Raw genomic sequence first — 16,327 nt, 5'->3', positions numbered from 1 at the left:
TGTGGTAGTACCCAAAAAGAATGGCAAACTGCATGTCTGTAAACCTCAAAGAGGTAAATACAGCCACCATCAAGGACGACTATCCACTACCAATAACGGATCATGTTATTGAGAGGGTAGCAGGGAAAGAGGCCTATAGTTTTTTGGATGGGTTCTCAAGCTACAACCATTTGACAATTAAAGCAGAAGACCAGCATAAGACATCTTTTGCAATAGAGTGGGGTATATTTGCGTATAGGGTAATGCCTTTTGGCCTGACCAATGCCCCTACTACTTTCCAAAGACTAATGAGTCATGCATTCAAGGAATATCTCAAACAATTTCTAGAGATATCCATGGATGATCTTTGTGTTCAATCTCATCAGAGAATGAGCACATAACGCATCTAGGAAAAGTCTTTGAAAAGTGCAGAACATATCGTATTTGCTTAAACCCTGAAAAATGTGTCTTACCAGAACATATCGTATTTGCTTAAACTCAAAAAAATGCATCTTCATGGTAAGACAAGGTAAAATTTTGGGCCACATTGTGTCCAAAAATGGAATTTCCACTGATCAAGAAAAGGTACAAATAATTGCCGCACTACCAAGACCAACGAAAATGAAAGAAGTGCAGACATTTATGGGGCATTGTGGGTACTACAAGTGTTTCATATATATGTATGATGTGATAGCTAAGCCGTTGTATGCCCTCATTTGCTAAGTTTGAATGGAAAGAAGAATGCGAGCAGGCTTTCCACAAATTAAAGTAGCAACTAATTTTTGCTCCAATTTTGCAAGCCCCTGATTGGAGCAAAATATTTCATGTTCATGTTAATGCATCGGTCTATGCCATAGGATGCATATTAGCCCAGCCAGGAGAGAAGAAAATGGATTTTCCCATTTGCTACTCTAGTCGACACCTAAACAACGTAGAGAAAAATTATACCACTACGAAAAGAGAAGCTCTGGGAATGATATATCCTGTCAAAAAATATAGACACTACCTTCTTGCAAACAAGTTTATTTTCTTCATGGATGACCAAGCACTGTTATATCTAGTAAACAAACCTTGCAACACTGGAAGAATTGTTTGTTGGTTTATACTATTGCTTGAGTTTGACTTCACGGTAGTCGTAAAAAAGGGGACTACACACACACACACACACACACGAGCAGATCATCTTTCACGACTGTTCCATGGGGAAGCACCTGAGGGTATCGATGATGATCTTCCAGATTCGTATCTATTTAACATTGAAATGGTTCCAAGGTGGAATTAAGAGGTCACTCCTCTACTCACAATTGGGTCATTACAGGTAGAAAGATAACCCTCAATTATACATTGAACACAAAATCTCCAGCTTTTAGCAGGACAATTGTACAAGCATGGTAAGGATGGAATTTTGAGACTATGTGTACAGCCCGAAGAATCTGACTACTACCTCAAACAGGCTCATATACAAAATACGGGGTTTCACAATGGAGAAATGCAAACATGCCAACGGCTAAAGAGACTAGGAGCCTACTGGCAAAACATGAAACAAAGTGTCCATGCATATGTAAAATCATGTGATATCTGTACAAAACAACCTCCAATGGAACATGCCACCTTGTTTCGAGTAGTACAAGCACCCAAATGGAGTACTCACATAACAGAGTACTTAAGAAACAAGACCTTCCCTGAGGGATGGGGCAAGGCGAGAATGAAAACTATCGAAGAAAAGGTCAAACACTATTTGCTAATTGCCAACCAACTGTATAGGTGGGGAAAAGACGAATAACTACGATCGTGCGCCATGGAAGGTGAATATTACGTTATCTTACAACAAGCGCATTCAGGTCAGCCAGGGGAATATTTCTCTGCTAATAAAACGGAAAAGCTAGTGCTATACTCAAGCATATGTATTTAGGGATGCAAAAACCTATGTCAAACAATGTGATGAATGTCAACGCACAAAACCACCCCTACGGAGAGATGAAATGCCATTGAGGCCAATGATGGGGGTGCACGTTTTTGCCAGATGGGGCATCAACTTTATTGGTCCCATCATACCTCCAAGATACAGGTCGCATGCACAATATATCATAGTATCAACAGAGTACATGACGAAATGGACGGAAGCGAAGGCAGCACAGAAAAACGATGCACGAACTGCAACTCAATTCCTTTTCGAACATATCTTTACAAGATATGCTCTACCCATTGAAATAGTGAGTGATAGGGGAACACACTTTCTAAACAACATCATTGAAAGCCTCCTTGACAAATTCATAGTGGTACATTGCAAATTAGCACCCTATCACCCGCAAGCTAATGGGCAAGCGGAGAGAACCAACAAAATCTTATGCAATGTACTCACCAAAATAGTCAATGACTCACACAATAATTGGGATCAAAAGCTACACACTGCACTATGGGCTTATAGAGTAGCTTTTAGAACTTCCATAACAGGCACAGCAGGAAGCCACAATCAAAATAAGTGCAAGGAGCAGGACAACTTTTGGAGAAATGCACAACAGAACGATTATATCGATACTATTTTGATAGCGTCCATACAAACGGAGGCTACATGGTTAGGTGGCATGGATCTATGCATTAGGTTACAACTTGCTAAGGGCACCATCGAGCGAGCATTAGTGGACATTGGGACAAGAGCTAATGTTGTTAACTACTCCACTTTTAGAAAACTCACAAGGGAACCTCTAATGCCAAACATGATGAGGTTCAAAGTGCAAACAGAGTCACAATGGATAGTCTAGGACACATAAATTTACCAATCATTGTTGATGGAGCAGTTTATCCGCATCAATTTCATGTGGTCAAGGACGAGGATCTTAACGAAGCAGTTATTTTGGGAGTGCCATGGATGCACACTTATCAGGCCATGCCAAATTGGCAGGACAATACCTTGCATCTCAGACAAGAGGACCAATCTTTTGCCACACCCTTTGTACAAATAGACCATGCATGGGAACCTCTACAATCACCACCTGCTGCAATTCAACGATATTCTCCAATGGTGGTCAGGAAAATCTGGGTTAAAAAGTCCATCATGCAAACCAATCCAAAGAAATTGTGGATACCAAAACGACAAAGCAATGCAAGCCAGCCTACATTGCATCAACAGAAATCCGACCTCAACAAACCACCCAAGGCTTTTGTCATGCAACCTACGCCAATCCAACATCAACATCGACAACCAAAAGACGTCAAGTGGGCATGGAAACCAGAACAAACTCGCTCATGAGATGACCTCTTCAAGGAAATCCACAACAAAGCAATTTCAGTGGCAACCAAAACAAAGCCTTCAATCAAAACAACAAGCAGGGTCACAACTTCTGCAGGCCACCGTCAAACATAGGGCACGTCTTCTACAATTACTACTGTTCGAACCACGTAGCTTCAACATAACCTCGCCATCAGCAGCCACCACTGAACATATTGTTCAGCACCCCTCTCTTGCATAGAATTTTGTTTCCCCATGCATATCCTTCATTCGCATCATAGAGCCACACTATATGGCTATGCATAGACACATACTTTGTTCCCATGCACTCTAACACATGTTCATCTGGGACACCTCACTCTAGGAAGGGGGGAAAATGAAGCATGATTATCATTTTTATATATTATTATCATATCATTTCTTTTCTTTTTTTTCTTTAAAACAAGCTTTTCAAAGCCTTATAGACTCTTAGCCGGCAAAAATCATGAGCCATACTGACACCATCTAATATCGGGTTAAGAATATGTATGTATGAGATATTACACTAATTTTGGCTGATTTTTTATCAACTAATAATAAATATAAATAATTTTCTTTTGCTATAAAGCTAAAAACCACACATAATCAACAAAAATTGATAAGTCGAGCGAGGAAATTTGGAATTGACTTTTGAAAGCAAACGCCTAAACTTCAAAGCAAGGGCTTTGAACATGGCAAATATGAAAAGATTCGACACACGATGGATTTTGATCCAACTTCTAAGGAATCAAAACTACAAATTGAATGTCATTTGTCCGACCAAATATCAGAATGAAGAATGGTTTGAACTGCAAGTGACATGAACAACAAGATATGATCAATGGAGGTAAGTATGAATGGGGCATTCCGGGTAGACTAGGAACATATAGTCAAATGGGGCAACATAAGCTCATTGCATTCACAGAGAGAGAGAGAGAGAGAGAGAGAGAGAGAGAGAGAGAGAGAGAGAGAGAGAGAGAGAGAGAGAGAGAGAGAGACATAAGCATAGGGTTTTCTGCTTTGTTTCTGCCCGCTGCGACTACCTCGATAGCTCTTACTACACTGGATTTGATAGGTATGATCATTAACCCTACAAGAACGTGTATGTATGTCCCATACTGCATCAACATTGCCAAAACAACAGATCGAAGCAGACCACAATCACAAAATTTGCAAACCGTCATGGCCGTTGGGGGACTTCAAAACTCACCCAAAACCAAAAACCTTTCATCAGTAGACCCCTAGTAGCTGGCAGAATCAAGCAAGGCAAAAACAACTGCAAAAGGTGGTGGAACATGGATTGCGATCCATATTCCTCAAACCCTAAATTCAAAAAAATTTGTAGATAAGCATCCACAGGTGGCCAGGAACAACCTCCCCTAGCTAGAATTGCCAAAAGATTCCCAACATGGATCGCAATCCATGTACCTTTTTGCCAAAATCAGGGCAAGTGTGGTTCACTAGCTGGGGAATGCAAAAATATGACTATTGCAAAATTAATCACAAAAATTGCTCTTAAAATCATCAAATCCTCCTGGTTTGCTACCTTCAGTCTGCAAATGGTCTTTTGACCATTTTCAAAGGAAAAATGGTATGATTTTAGCAAAATTTCATGAAAAGGAAAAATGGTATGATTCCAAAAAAAATCTCATGGAGTAGGGCTAGGAGCAGAGTTCTTATGGAGTTTCCATTTGCTGCTTTAGCCAGTTGGGAAGCTTCACACTCTCCTCAAAGTCTATCATCAAGGAGATGTAACTTAAAGGTGTTTTTACGATCAAAACCAACCAAAAGATTACTTGCAAAGTGGTGCAATTTGCCTGGATCAAATTTTCCCCCCAAGATGGATTGAGATTCTGGTGGGATTTGACAGGGAACTAGGCAAAGCTGTGAGTTACAGGCACAAATCATCAGGAATCGAGGCAATAATAGATATCAGGCAAAGGATGTGCCCAAAAGTGGTTCCAAAGAACAAATATGGTCAAGACAGAAAAAACGTGGCCATAAACTGGGAAATGGGGTAAACTAAGAAAAAACATGTCCAAATTTGAAAACATTTCACCAGTGTACTAGGAAGACCTATGGGAACATAGGTGCCAAGAAACTGTAACAAAATTCCTCCCAATATGGATCACGATCATGTATCTTTTTGCCCAACCAAAGAAAAATCCATACCATCTGGCCCAGTATGTTCAAAAAAGCCAAACCATGAAGTTTCAAGCCATTTGAATTCCAAAATCCACTTCAAAGTGCCAAATTTCTCTAATTCTGAAGAAGATTTCCAAAAATTAGCCTAAGTACCAAACCATGATCCAAATCCCAAATTTTTTGGACCAAAGCACCATCTAGATGAACCCTACCAAATGGTATCCTCAAATTTTCAAAATGTTGTCCAACATGGATCGCGATCCATGTACCTCAAACCCTAAATCCAGAGAAATTTTCACAACAGCATCTCCATATGCCGAGGAACAACCTCCCCTAGTTGGATTATCAAAATGCTTCCCAACATGGATCGCGATCCATGTACCGTTTTGCTAGAATTCATCTATTACACTATGCCTTTGTGTCTATAGTAATCCTAGATGCACTGATGAAATTTGGTCAAATTTGGGACAAATAGATGCATGCCATGATTAAGAATTCTAGTCTAATTAAGCCTTCCTAATATAACACAATTGACTATTCCCAATTTGATGATGATAATCTTGATGGTTATGTTGTCTCTCATTGGATTAGATGCATTAATGCATAGAGATCTACTTCTAGTCAATGATTTCTCTCAATTTTGTACTCGTATCATGGGAATGTCAAGAGAAAAATTTCACAGCCTCTTATTCATTTGAAGCTCAAGATGGGGCTCATCTTGAATCTGCAATGAAAGCCTTACAATTTGATAGATTTTGGAGTAGATTTCTATTGCATCTACATCTCCTATCGGTTATCAAATATATGGTATTGATGTGTGAACACAATCAGGATAATTGAGACACACTAGGAGGGGATTTTCCCCAAGCTACAAGTAGGAAATTTTGTCCTTTTGTGCAAAATTTCTTCCACTGAAAGTTTTTGTATAAAAAATCTTTCATAGTCTAATGTGGTTTTTGCTATATAGCATGTAGAATTTTTACTCAATTTGGGCATCTTTTACATCAAGTTCAGTTGTTCACTATGGTAGAGAGCAATCATGTTTTCAAGATGTTGTCTCTACTGATGACAAATTGGATGGAACAACTATCCATTGTGGGCTTACATGATGTAGCATGTACTTGTTTTTAAGGGTGTATGGAACATTGTTAATTTTTTGATGTACACCCAAGGTCTGTGGAGGATATTGCAGGTTCTAGTAGTTTTACTTTTGTTGCTAGTGTCGTTTTAACTACAATTGAGTAGGCTCATTGGGATAATAGAGATATGTATGTGCATGCATTGATTGCACTGCTTGTCAAGTACATCATTATTCCTCACAATTATCCAGCCACAACATCAAAATAGGCTTGGGACATTCTAGTTGGATTTGATGTAGGTTTTAATGAGGCAAAAATGTCATTTTTGTGCAAACAGCTAGAATCAAAGGTCATGCATGAGGAAGATGAAACGGATTTTTTCTTGCTAAAATCAAAGATATAATGAGAAACTCATTGCTGCAAGTGAATTTGTTTATGACCATTCACTTGTGCATATTGTTTTGGATGCATTATTAGATTTGAATTGGACTTTTACTTCTACTTTAAGACTTGTTATTGCACACAAAAATGATGATGCTGTTAAGTTGATGTGTTGGTCATTTTCCTATTTAGAAGAGTCTATGTCAAGAAAAAACAAGACTACGCAACCTGTTGTTGAATAAGTTTTTGTGGTTTCACAAAGAAGAGGTAGCAATAGCAATGCTACTATTTCCAGTGTTCCTTTTTTAGGTAGCAAAATATCTATGATAACTACCTTCCATAACATCAATGCATCTGGTAGAGTTGCTAAAAGAGAAAAGAAAAAGTTGTATTGCATGTATTGTAGAGATGCTGCTCGTCCAATAAAGCAATGTCCTAAGTTAAAGGCTAAAGAGGCACGTAAGAAATAATGTGAATATTCTTCAAATGCAGCCATTGCAGAATCTGCAAATACTATTGTTGATTCAAAATGAGCTTTTAGTACGTAGTGTTAGTATGACCCTTCTATCCATGATGCATGGATGATTGAGGCTTCAAATTCACATGTGTGGTATTTTGATAGTGGTGCTACAAAGCACATTACATCTCATCACGGCTTGTTCACTTCTTTTGTTGTTGTCCCCTAATGGGAATTCTCGCTTGTGCAACCAATGCCTCTTATCTAGTTGAGTGAGTTGAAAATACTATGCTTACTACAATTAGTGGAAGTTCCTTCACACTTTCTAATGTTCTCTTTGTGATTGGGATCAAGAATAACATGTTGTCTATTTTTACATTAGCTTGTTGTAAAGTTTGTTGGATGACACCTGTATTTTTCATGATCTTAGTCCAAGTGATACTATTCTGGCATCAGGTACCTTGTCTCATGAGCTATACAAGATTTCGATCGCCTCTCGAGACTTTTCCAATGGCTTCATTGTGAAAGCATAGTCAATGTGGAGCTTCAATAGCCTATCAAAAATATGTACGAATGCATGTAATGTAGATTAGATAGAGAAAATGGAAAGATTGGATTCCAAGCCTTGTTCTTTTATGCAAGATCTGGGGCATTGAGCATGGGGCATCTTAAAATAGACACTTCCCATTCTCTACCTTCATCTCCAACATCAAGATTATCCAATGATTCGTCTCCATCCTCTTGCCATGGAAGCAATGAATGGCCCTTTGCAGAGTTCTTTTGTGCTTTTTGTCTGTTAGGTTTGTACCCCCGAGTGAGAAATGGACAAGGAAAGAGAGAAGAAGTCCCTTGTTTGAAGCCAAGCAAACACTTTATGGTCTTTAAGTCCCCACCCAGGTGCCACTCCACATCAAAGCTACCAAAACCCTCAACCTCCAACTTCTCACTTGTAAGTTGGGAGTGTATTACTTTTGTGATCCATGGAGTTCTCTCAAAAATCCATGAAAGTACTCCATTTGTCTCTTTGGGCACCTCAATAGCACCCAACCACCAAATGTATTTCTTTTATTGCACACTAAAAGATGGCATGGGAGATGGCTCGATTGAATCCCTTTGCTTCGTTTCCAACAAGGTTTCATTCATTAGAGTGACACTTAGCCTCTCTAACCTTCGACCTTTTACTATTTGCAAGTTTCAGCACAAAAGAAACCTTTGTGCCAAGCACTGCAAAACAAGTAGAGGCAAGACCTTAGACTTCAAAGTCTATAGACAAGTGTCCTCCTTACCCCTTAGAGAGAGAGAGAGCTTGAAAATATCTAGATATTTGTTGGATGGAACTAGAAGCTCATTGGACGCCTCTTTAGCCCAACCAATAGCATTTAAGTACACCATGTGGTTAAGCATAGGGAGAGTCTAACATGTGTTCCATGTGCCCTTTGAGAAAAGGGGTGCCCTTTGGGTGAGTGGAAGGTTAAGTCAAATATTCCCCTAACTTTGGGACTTTTCATGCATAGGAAGCTTCTCAAGCACCTTCCTCATTAAGTTTGTAGGCTCTCTTTTTGACTCAAGCACCTTACCTCCCCATGCATGGGAGGCTTCTCAAGCACCTTCCTCATTAAGTTTATAGGGTCTCTTTTTGACTCAAGCACCTTCCTCATTAATTATGACAAGCACCTCTCAAGTACCTTAGTCGTCAAGCATGACAAGCACCTCAAGCACCTTAGTCATCAAGCACGACAAGCACCTCAAGCACCTTAGTCATCAAGCACCTCAAGCTTAGGTCAGGTTCCCACCCAAGCTCCCCACCCAAGCTCAACCCTAGCTTGCCTAAGGTCAAAGGACTTTTAACACTAACTATTGGAGGTCTTTAATGAAGCTAACCCTAAGGTCTTTTAAGCTCCATTAGATGCACGTTGCTCTTTGATAGACTACCTCCTTTTGGACCCATATTTGAAATGTAACCATCTCTCCTCTTGGTCTCCTGTTGAGATAAGTCTAGAAGCACTTATTGTACATTGCTCCCCTTTTTACCCTATGACATCATTCCCAGATGGATGACTAGTCCATTTGGTGCTTGGGAGACGTAGCTGTCGCAAGCATGTCTGCTCTTTATGTTGGGGTATAAAGCCCAATGTGGTCGCCCAGGTAAGTGGGCGGGCCGCCAAGTATGTACACATATTCTTTTGTAAAAACCTGATAAGAACTCACATGCTCAAGACATTACAGTAGAGCGAGTTCACCATATCGTCATGCTCTTCTTCTCGCACTCTCTCTCGCGTCGCACTTCCGCTCGTACTCCTTCAACTGGTATCAGAGCTCAGATCGAGGCTCGGGGCAGCACTGCAGGAGGCTAGAGTCACCAACTCAGATTGGAGTGAGATTCGACAGGCGAAGACACGGCCCCCCAAATCTCGTGGCAAGCCCGACGGGCTTGGTGTTGTCAGAATTTCATTCTGAGGTCATCTCGACCACCGTTCAGCTTCGACAAAGGTCTGTGCAGGCCATTTTTGACTACGTGGTCTCGACGGGTGCAGATCCGACTGTGCAAATTTGGGGTTTTCGGCCTACGACTGCAGGTGCTGAGGATATCGACACTCCCAGAGTGTTGATTTGTGGTTGTCTACACATCGAAGGACGGCTCACAGTTCTTGGAGACGTGTCACATACGACACGGGCGTATCTACACACAGACTGTAGGCGACATCCACTAGTTCATCAGGTAGCTTGTGTTTGCTACTTGATATTCCAGATTTCATCCTGACATTGCAGGTACTTCCACATGGGATGTATTGTCAGAGATGATGTATGTCTGTTGAGAGTTTGCTGGCTGTGAGTCACGCAGCAAACAACCGCCGCAGCGGTTACAACATACAGTGGGAAATTTGTGGATGTCTATGTACTGTCAGATTTACTGCAGCCTTTGTTGAGGGTCGAGTGAGGTTTTATTGAGCTGGGGGATTCTCGAATGTTGAGATCCTTTCGGTGATACAGGTCTTGGAGCGATCCCTCGAGCACCCTTAGATAGGCAGGTAGGATGTATTGACTGTGAGTTAGACAGTTGGGATTGCATCTTTGCTTTACTGCCGTTGAGGCATTGTCGCAGTCTATGCTTACAGGATAGTGACAGGACAGTCAGAGACAGTACAGGTGCAGGACAGGTTTACCCACAGCTTACAGTGTTACAGAGACAGTGGTTTTTTGAGCTGTTTTTTGGTCTGTTTTTAGTACACCAGAGCCATTTTACAAAGGAGACTCTGCCAAAATTTCTGCAGAATCTGAAGCTTTCTTGGTTCATTTGACAGGTTGATATTGGTTCAGAGGTCAGTTTACAGGGGAAACTCTGCCAAATTTTTCCCAGGAAAGTAAACTACTGTGAAGCGTAGCTATGACTGGATCACAGGACACTGCTCTTTACAATATCAAGAAGCTGGATGGAACCAATTTTCCATTGTGGAAGAAGCAGATTTGGCACGTGTTGGTACAAAAGAAGCAGATAAAACCTATAAAGCTCAAGGGGATAAAACCAGAAGATATGGACGAAGATGAATGGAGCGAAATGGATGAATTGGCACTTTCTACCATTATGCTGACTTTGGCAGAAAGCGTTTACTTCAATGTAGCAGACGAGATGTCAGCTTATCAAGCATGGTTAAAGCTGAGTGATCTTTATGAGAAGCAGAGTGCAGCTTCACAGGTATACTGGCTTAAGAAGCTTGTTGACTTGAAGATGAAAGAAAGGACACCTATGTCCAATCATCTGAATGAATTCAACACAATCTATAGTCAGTTGTCAGCTCAAGGTGTCAAGTTTGATGAACCTATTAGAGCTATGTTCCTGTTGATCACATTGCCGGAAAGTTGGGACACTTTTCGCACAGCTTTGAGTAATTCTGCACCTCCAGATGGTTTGAACATAGCAGGTGTAGAAGGAAGTCTGCTTACTGAAGAAACCAATAGAAAGACAATGGACAAAGGCAAAGGAACAGCCTTAGTTGTCAGGGGAAGGACCAAAGAAAAGTACAAAGGTGGAAATAGGAATCAGTCTCGTAGCAAGTCCCGCAGTGCTAAAGGAAAGAGTGACATAGAATGCTACCATTGTGGCAAGAAGGGTCACATGGAAAGAGACTGCAGAGAATGGAAAGCAGAAAAAGGCAAAGAGAAAGCTTAAGACCATGGTGAGAAGAACAAGTCCTCAGTGAAGATTCAAGAAATAAATGTGACAAACACTGTTGCAGAGGATGACAGTCTAGTGTCAGGAGACATCTACTTCTTGAAGAATACAATGGACTCAGCTCTTCTTACAGCATCTGATGGAAATGCACTGAGTGACTGGATTATAGACTCAGGGGCATCACTTCATGTGTCTCCAAACAAGGAGTGGTTTACCTCTTATGTGACCACTAAAGATCATGTTCGGCTAGGAAATGGGCAGAAATGTGAGATCTTAGGTGTTGGAGATTTTCAATTGAAGTTTCAGAATGGCTCTTCTTTCACGCTGAATAATGTGAGACATGTTCCCGCAATTACAAAGAGCTTGATCAGCACAGGTTTACTTGATGATGTTGGCTACGTCACCACTTTTGGACAGAACATGTGGAAGATATCCAAGGGTTCTATGACAGTAGCACATGGAGTAAAGTCTGGAGGACTTTACATGATTTATGTATCAAATGTCTCTAAAAATGTAATCAATGTAACCGAGCAGCCAAACGTTCCTTTGTGGCATAGCCGGTTAGGACATATGTCCAAGAAGGGAATGGAAATCTTGTCGTTCTGGTTATTTGCGTGGATTTTCATTTAATGATTTTGAATTCTGTGAACATTGTCTGTATGGTAAGCAAACACAGCAGCCACATAAGCATAGAAGCAGTAGAAGAGATACACAGTTGGCACTTGTTCATAGTGATTTGTGTGGACCTATGCCTAACCTATCTCTAGGGGGAGCTTCTTACTTTATGAAATTTATAGATGATTACTCAAGGAAAGTATGGGTTTACTTTCTCAAGCACAAGGATGAAGCGTTTAGTGTTTTCAAAACGTTTGTGACACTTGTGGAGAATCAGAGTGGCAAGAAGCTTAAATGCTTACACACTGACAATGGTGGAGAGTATGTTTCAAAGGCCTTTCAGGACTTTTGTGAGTCAAAAGGTATAAAACGTGAACTTACTGCTCCTTACAATCCTCCTCAAAATGGTGTTGTTGAGAGGATGAATAGGACCATACAAGAGAAGTTCAGAAGTATGTTGTCTAATGCACAGCTCCAAATGGGTTTTGGGATGAAGCTGTATCAACAACTGTTCATCTTGTAAATAGATCTCCTAGCAAGGTTTTGCAGAAGGATTCAGTGTCAGAGATGGTATGGTCAGGCAAAATGCCCTCATACAAGCACCTCGGAGTCTTTGGCTGTGAGGCATATACTCACGTTCCAAAGGAATTTAGGAACAAACTTGAGCCAAAGAGTAGAAAGTGCATCTTTCCAGGCTATGGTAATTCTGGTGAGATGGGGTACAGACTTTGGGATCCCGAATCCAGAAAGGTTTTCCGCAGCAATGATGTTCACTTTAATGAATCCAAATATCATTCTAAACCAGAGATGGTTGAGGAGATTAGAAGAGTTGTCTTCCAAGAAGATGGACCTGCACGTGCAAGACAAAATGTTAGGGCTCAAGAGGAGCAAGGACACGATAGAGTGGAACCACAGGTTGTGGTTGAGCCTGAGCCACCTATTGTGCGTAGATCAGGACGTGTCACACGACCTCCTGATAGGTTTGTTCCATCTATGAACTATGTCATGTTGAATGATTGCAATGAGTCTTCATGTTACAAGGAAGCAGTGCAAATGAAGGACTCCGGGAATTGGCAATTGGCCATGCAGTCAAAGATGACAGCTCTACATAAAAACAAGACATGGAAGCTAGTTAAATTACCATAGGGCAAAAAGGCTATACCTTGTAAATGGGTTTACAGGTATAAGATCACCGCTCATGATAGTCAGCCAAAGTGCAAAGCAAGGCTTGTTGCCAAGGGCTTTAAGCAAGAACAAGGCATTGACTTTGATGAAGTCTTCTCTCCGGTGGTCAAGATGACTACATTGAGATGCTTTCTTGCATTGGTTGCCATATTAGATTTGGTGTTGCACCAAATGGATGTCAAGACAACGTTCTTGCATGGTGATTTAGATGTGGAAATTTACATGCAGCAGCCAGAAGGGTTTGTTGAGAAAGGCAAGGAAGATTGGGTATGCCAATTGTTAAAGAGTCTTTATGGCTTAAAACAATCACCGAGGGCATGGTACCATAAATTCCACAAGTTTATACTTTCTCAAGGCTACAAACGTAGTGAGTTCGATCACTGTCTATATACAAAGAAGGCTAAGGATGGTAGTTGGCTGATCCTTATTTTGTATGTGGATGACATGTTGATTGCTGGCAAGTACTTGGAAGAAATTTCAGTTTTGAAGTCAAAGATGGCAAAATCGTTTGACATGAAAGACATGGGTGAGGCAAGTCATATACTTGGTATGCGCATTGAGAGAGACAGATCAAAGAAGTTGATTTGGTTATCTCAAACAGAGTATATTGACAAGGTTTTGCAACGTTTCAATATGGAGAAGGGAAAGGCACTGAGTGTTCCATTGCCACCATATGTGAAACTTAGCAAACAAGATTGTCCTGTGTCTGAGGAAGAACGGGCTGAAATGGATAAGATTCCATATGCGTCTGCAGTGGGTAGTTTGATGTATGCAATGATTGCTACTCGCCCGGACATTGCATTTGCAGTGGGAGTAGTAAGTCGATACATGTCAAACCCAGGCAAGAAACATTGGGAGGCAGTGGAAGGAATATTGAGATACCTGAAAGCTACAAAGAGTATGTGCATATGCTATGGGAGTCAGGAGCTAAGTGTGAAGGGTTTTACAGACTCAGATTATGCAGGTGACTTAGACAACCGAAGGTCTACGTCAGGGTATGTCTTTACATTGGCTGGTGGAGCAGTATCATGGCGTTCTAGATTACAAGATTGTGTTACTCAGTCTACTACAGAGGCTGAATATGTTGCAGCATCAGAGGCATGCAAAGAATCAATTTGGCTTAATCGACTAGTAACAGATTTGGGAATCAAAGAAGAGATGCCTGTGTTATATTGTGATAGTCAAAGTGCTATACAATTGGCTCGCAATCCAGTTTATCACTCAAAGACAAAGCATGTGGATGTGAAGTATCATTTCATCAGGGAAATGATCGAGGATAAGCAACTTCAGCTTGTCAAAGTTCACACCACAGAAAATCCTGCTGATCTACTTACAAAAGGACTTCCCTCAGAGAGCTTTGCGCATTTTCGCAAGCAGTTAGGTGTAGGGTAGTACATCACTTCTCTACATCTCTTGTATATTAGCTTGTATAGTAGCTTCTCTCACACTTAAAGTACCACATTGGACTTTAAGTGGGAGGTTGTTGGGGTATAAAGCCCAATGTGGTCGCCCAGGTAAGTGGGCGGGCCGCCAGGTATGTACACATATTCTTTTGTAAAAACCTAATAAGAACTCACTATGCTCAACACATTACAGTAGAGCGAGTTCACCATATCGTCGTGCTCTTCTTCTCGCACTGTCTCTCACGTCGCACTTCCGCTCGTACTCCTTCACTTTAGTCCATATCATACTTCCAAAGTATAGTGACAAGTTCTACTTGGTGTTTGGGAGACGTCGTCACCACAAACATGATTCTAAGCATGCATACTATTTAAATTTGTGCACAATAAGAAGAGAACTAGTTTTATAAGACAAAAACATTGTTCATTTAAAATGCATTTTCATATGCTTACTTTAAGACATCATTGTAAGCATTGACAAGGTTCATATTACCCTTAAGCTAGGTTTTTTGTGTCCATCCAGCATCTTCAAAAGAATAATTCTTTAACTTAATAAGATATCGTCAGATAATCTTACCGTTTCTTAATACCTTGTCTTCATGTCATAGGATGGACTCAGGTTGAAGTACTTCTTCTTCATCTTTGATTTTTGGAGAGTCTGCAACTATTGCTTCTTTTGGTGGCGCTCCTTTGTAAGGCTTACGTAGGCTCTCATGGAAAACATTGTGCAGCATGTGCCAATGGTTGGGCAACTTTAATTGATAAGCCATCTCATTGATTGGCTTAAGAATTTAAAAAGGACCATAGTATCTTTTTGCTAGCATAATACTCTTGGTGGCCCAAAGGATTCTTGCCCGTAGTATGCCTTAGATGAACCTTGAGAAATTTTAGCAAGACCCAATCATTTTTCTTAAAGACTAAGGCTCTTCTATGCTTATTAGCAGCAACCCTTTTTGCCTTTGCTTTGAGATGGATATAACCTCTTTAATCTTTGGAAAAGATTCTTGTAAGTCTCGGCTATATTCATCAGCAGCAGACGGAGATCTTCTTATGTACTTTAAGTAGTAAGGAGTCTTTGGATCTTCCCTCTTTAATCTTGAAATGTGCTTTCCCCATAGAAGTATGTACAACATCATACGCATACTCTATAAGAGGTAGGTACTTCTCTCATTGAGAATGTTGATCCACTTCCATGACATAAGCTTTTAGTAGATCAAGAATTGTTAAATTAGTTATTTCACTTTGGTCATATGTTTGTGGATGATAGGAAAAAGAGAGATTTAATCTACTTCCTAGGTTCTCAAAGAAACCCTTCCAAAAATTACTGGTCATCTAGGATCTTTGTCCGACACTATGGATGTTGGCAAGCCATGATACTTGAAAATTTGAGATCTGAAGAGGGTTGCCATTTGATGTGCCTTAATAGTCATTTTGACAAGCATAGAGTGTGTTTTCTTGTTAAGCCTGTCGACTGAAACAATCCAAGTTGCTTCCCTCGATCAAATTTCAACTTTTGGTATACCACACATTTTGAAACATATTCTTGTATGCTTACTTTTCATGGTATACCAACAGAAATACATTTCTACTCCTCGAAGAGTAGACTATGGAATCCCTCTTTGCCCTGCATAAGGAGAAGTATGGGATTCATACATGACTTTCTTATTA

This window comes from Adiantum capillus-veneris, chromosome 6, assembly GCF_014529385.1.
Source record: "Adiantum capillus-veneris isolate H3 chromosome 6, ASM1452938v2, whole genome shotgun sequence".
NCBI lineage: Eukaryota > Viridiplantae > Streptophyta > Polypodiopsida > Polypodiales > Pteridaceae > Adiantum > Adiantum capillus-veneris.
Note: the sequence above shows the minus strand (reverse complement) of the source record.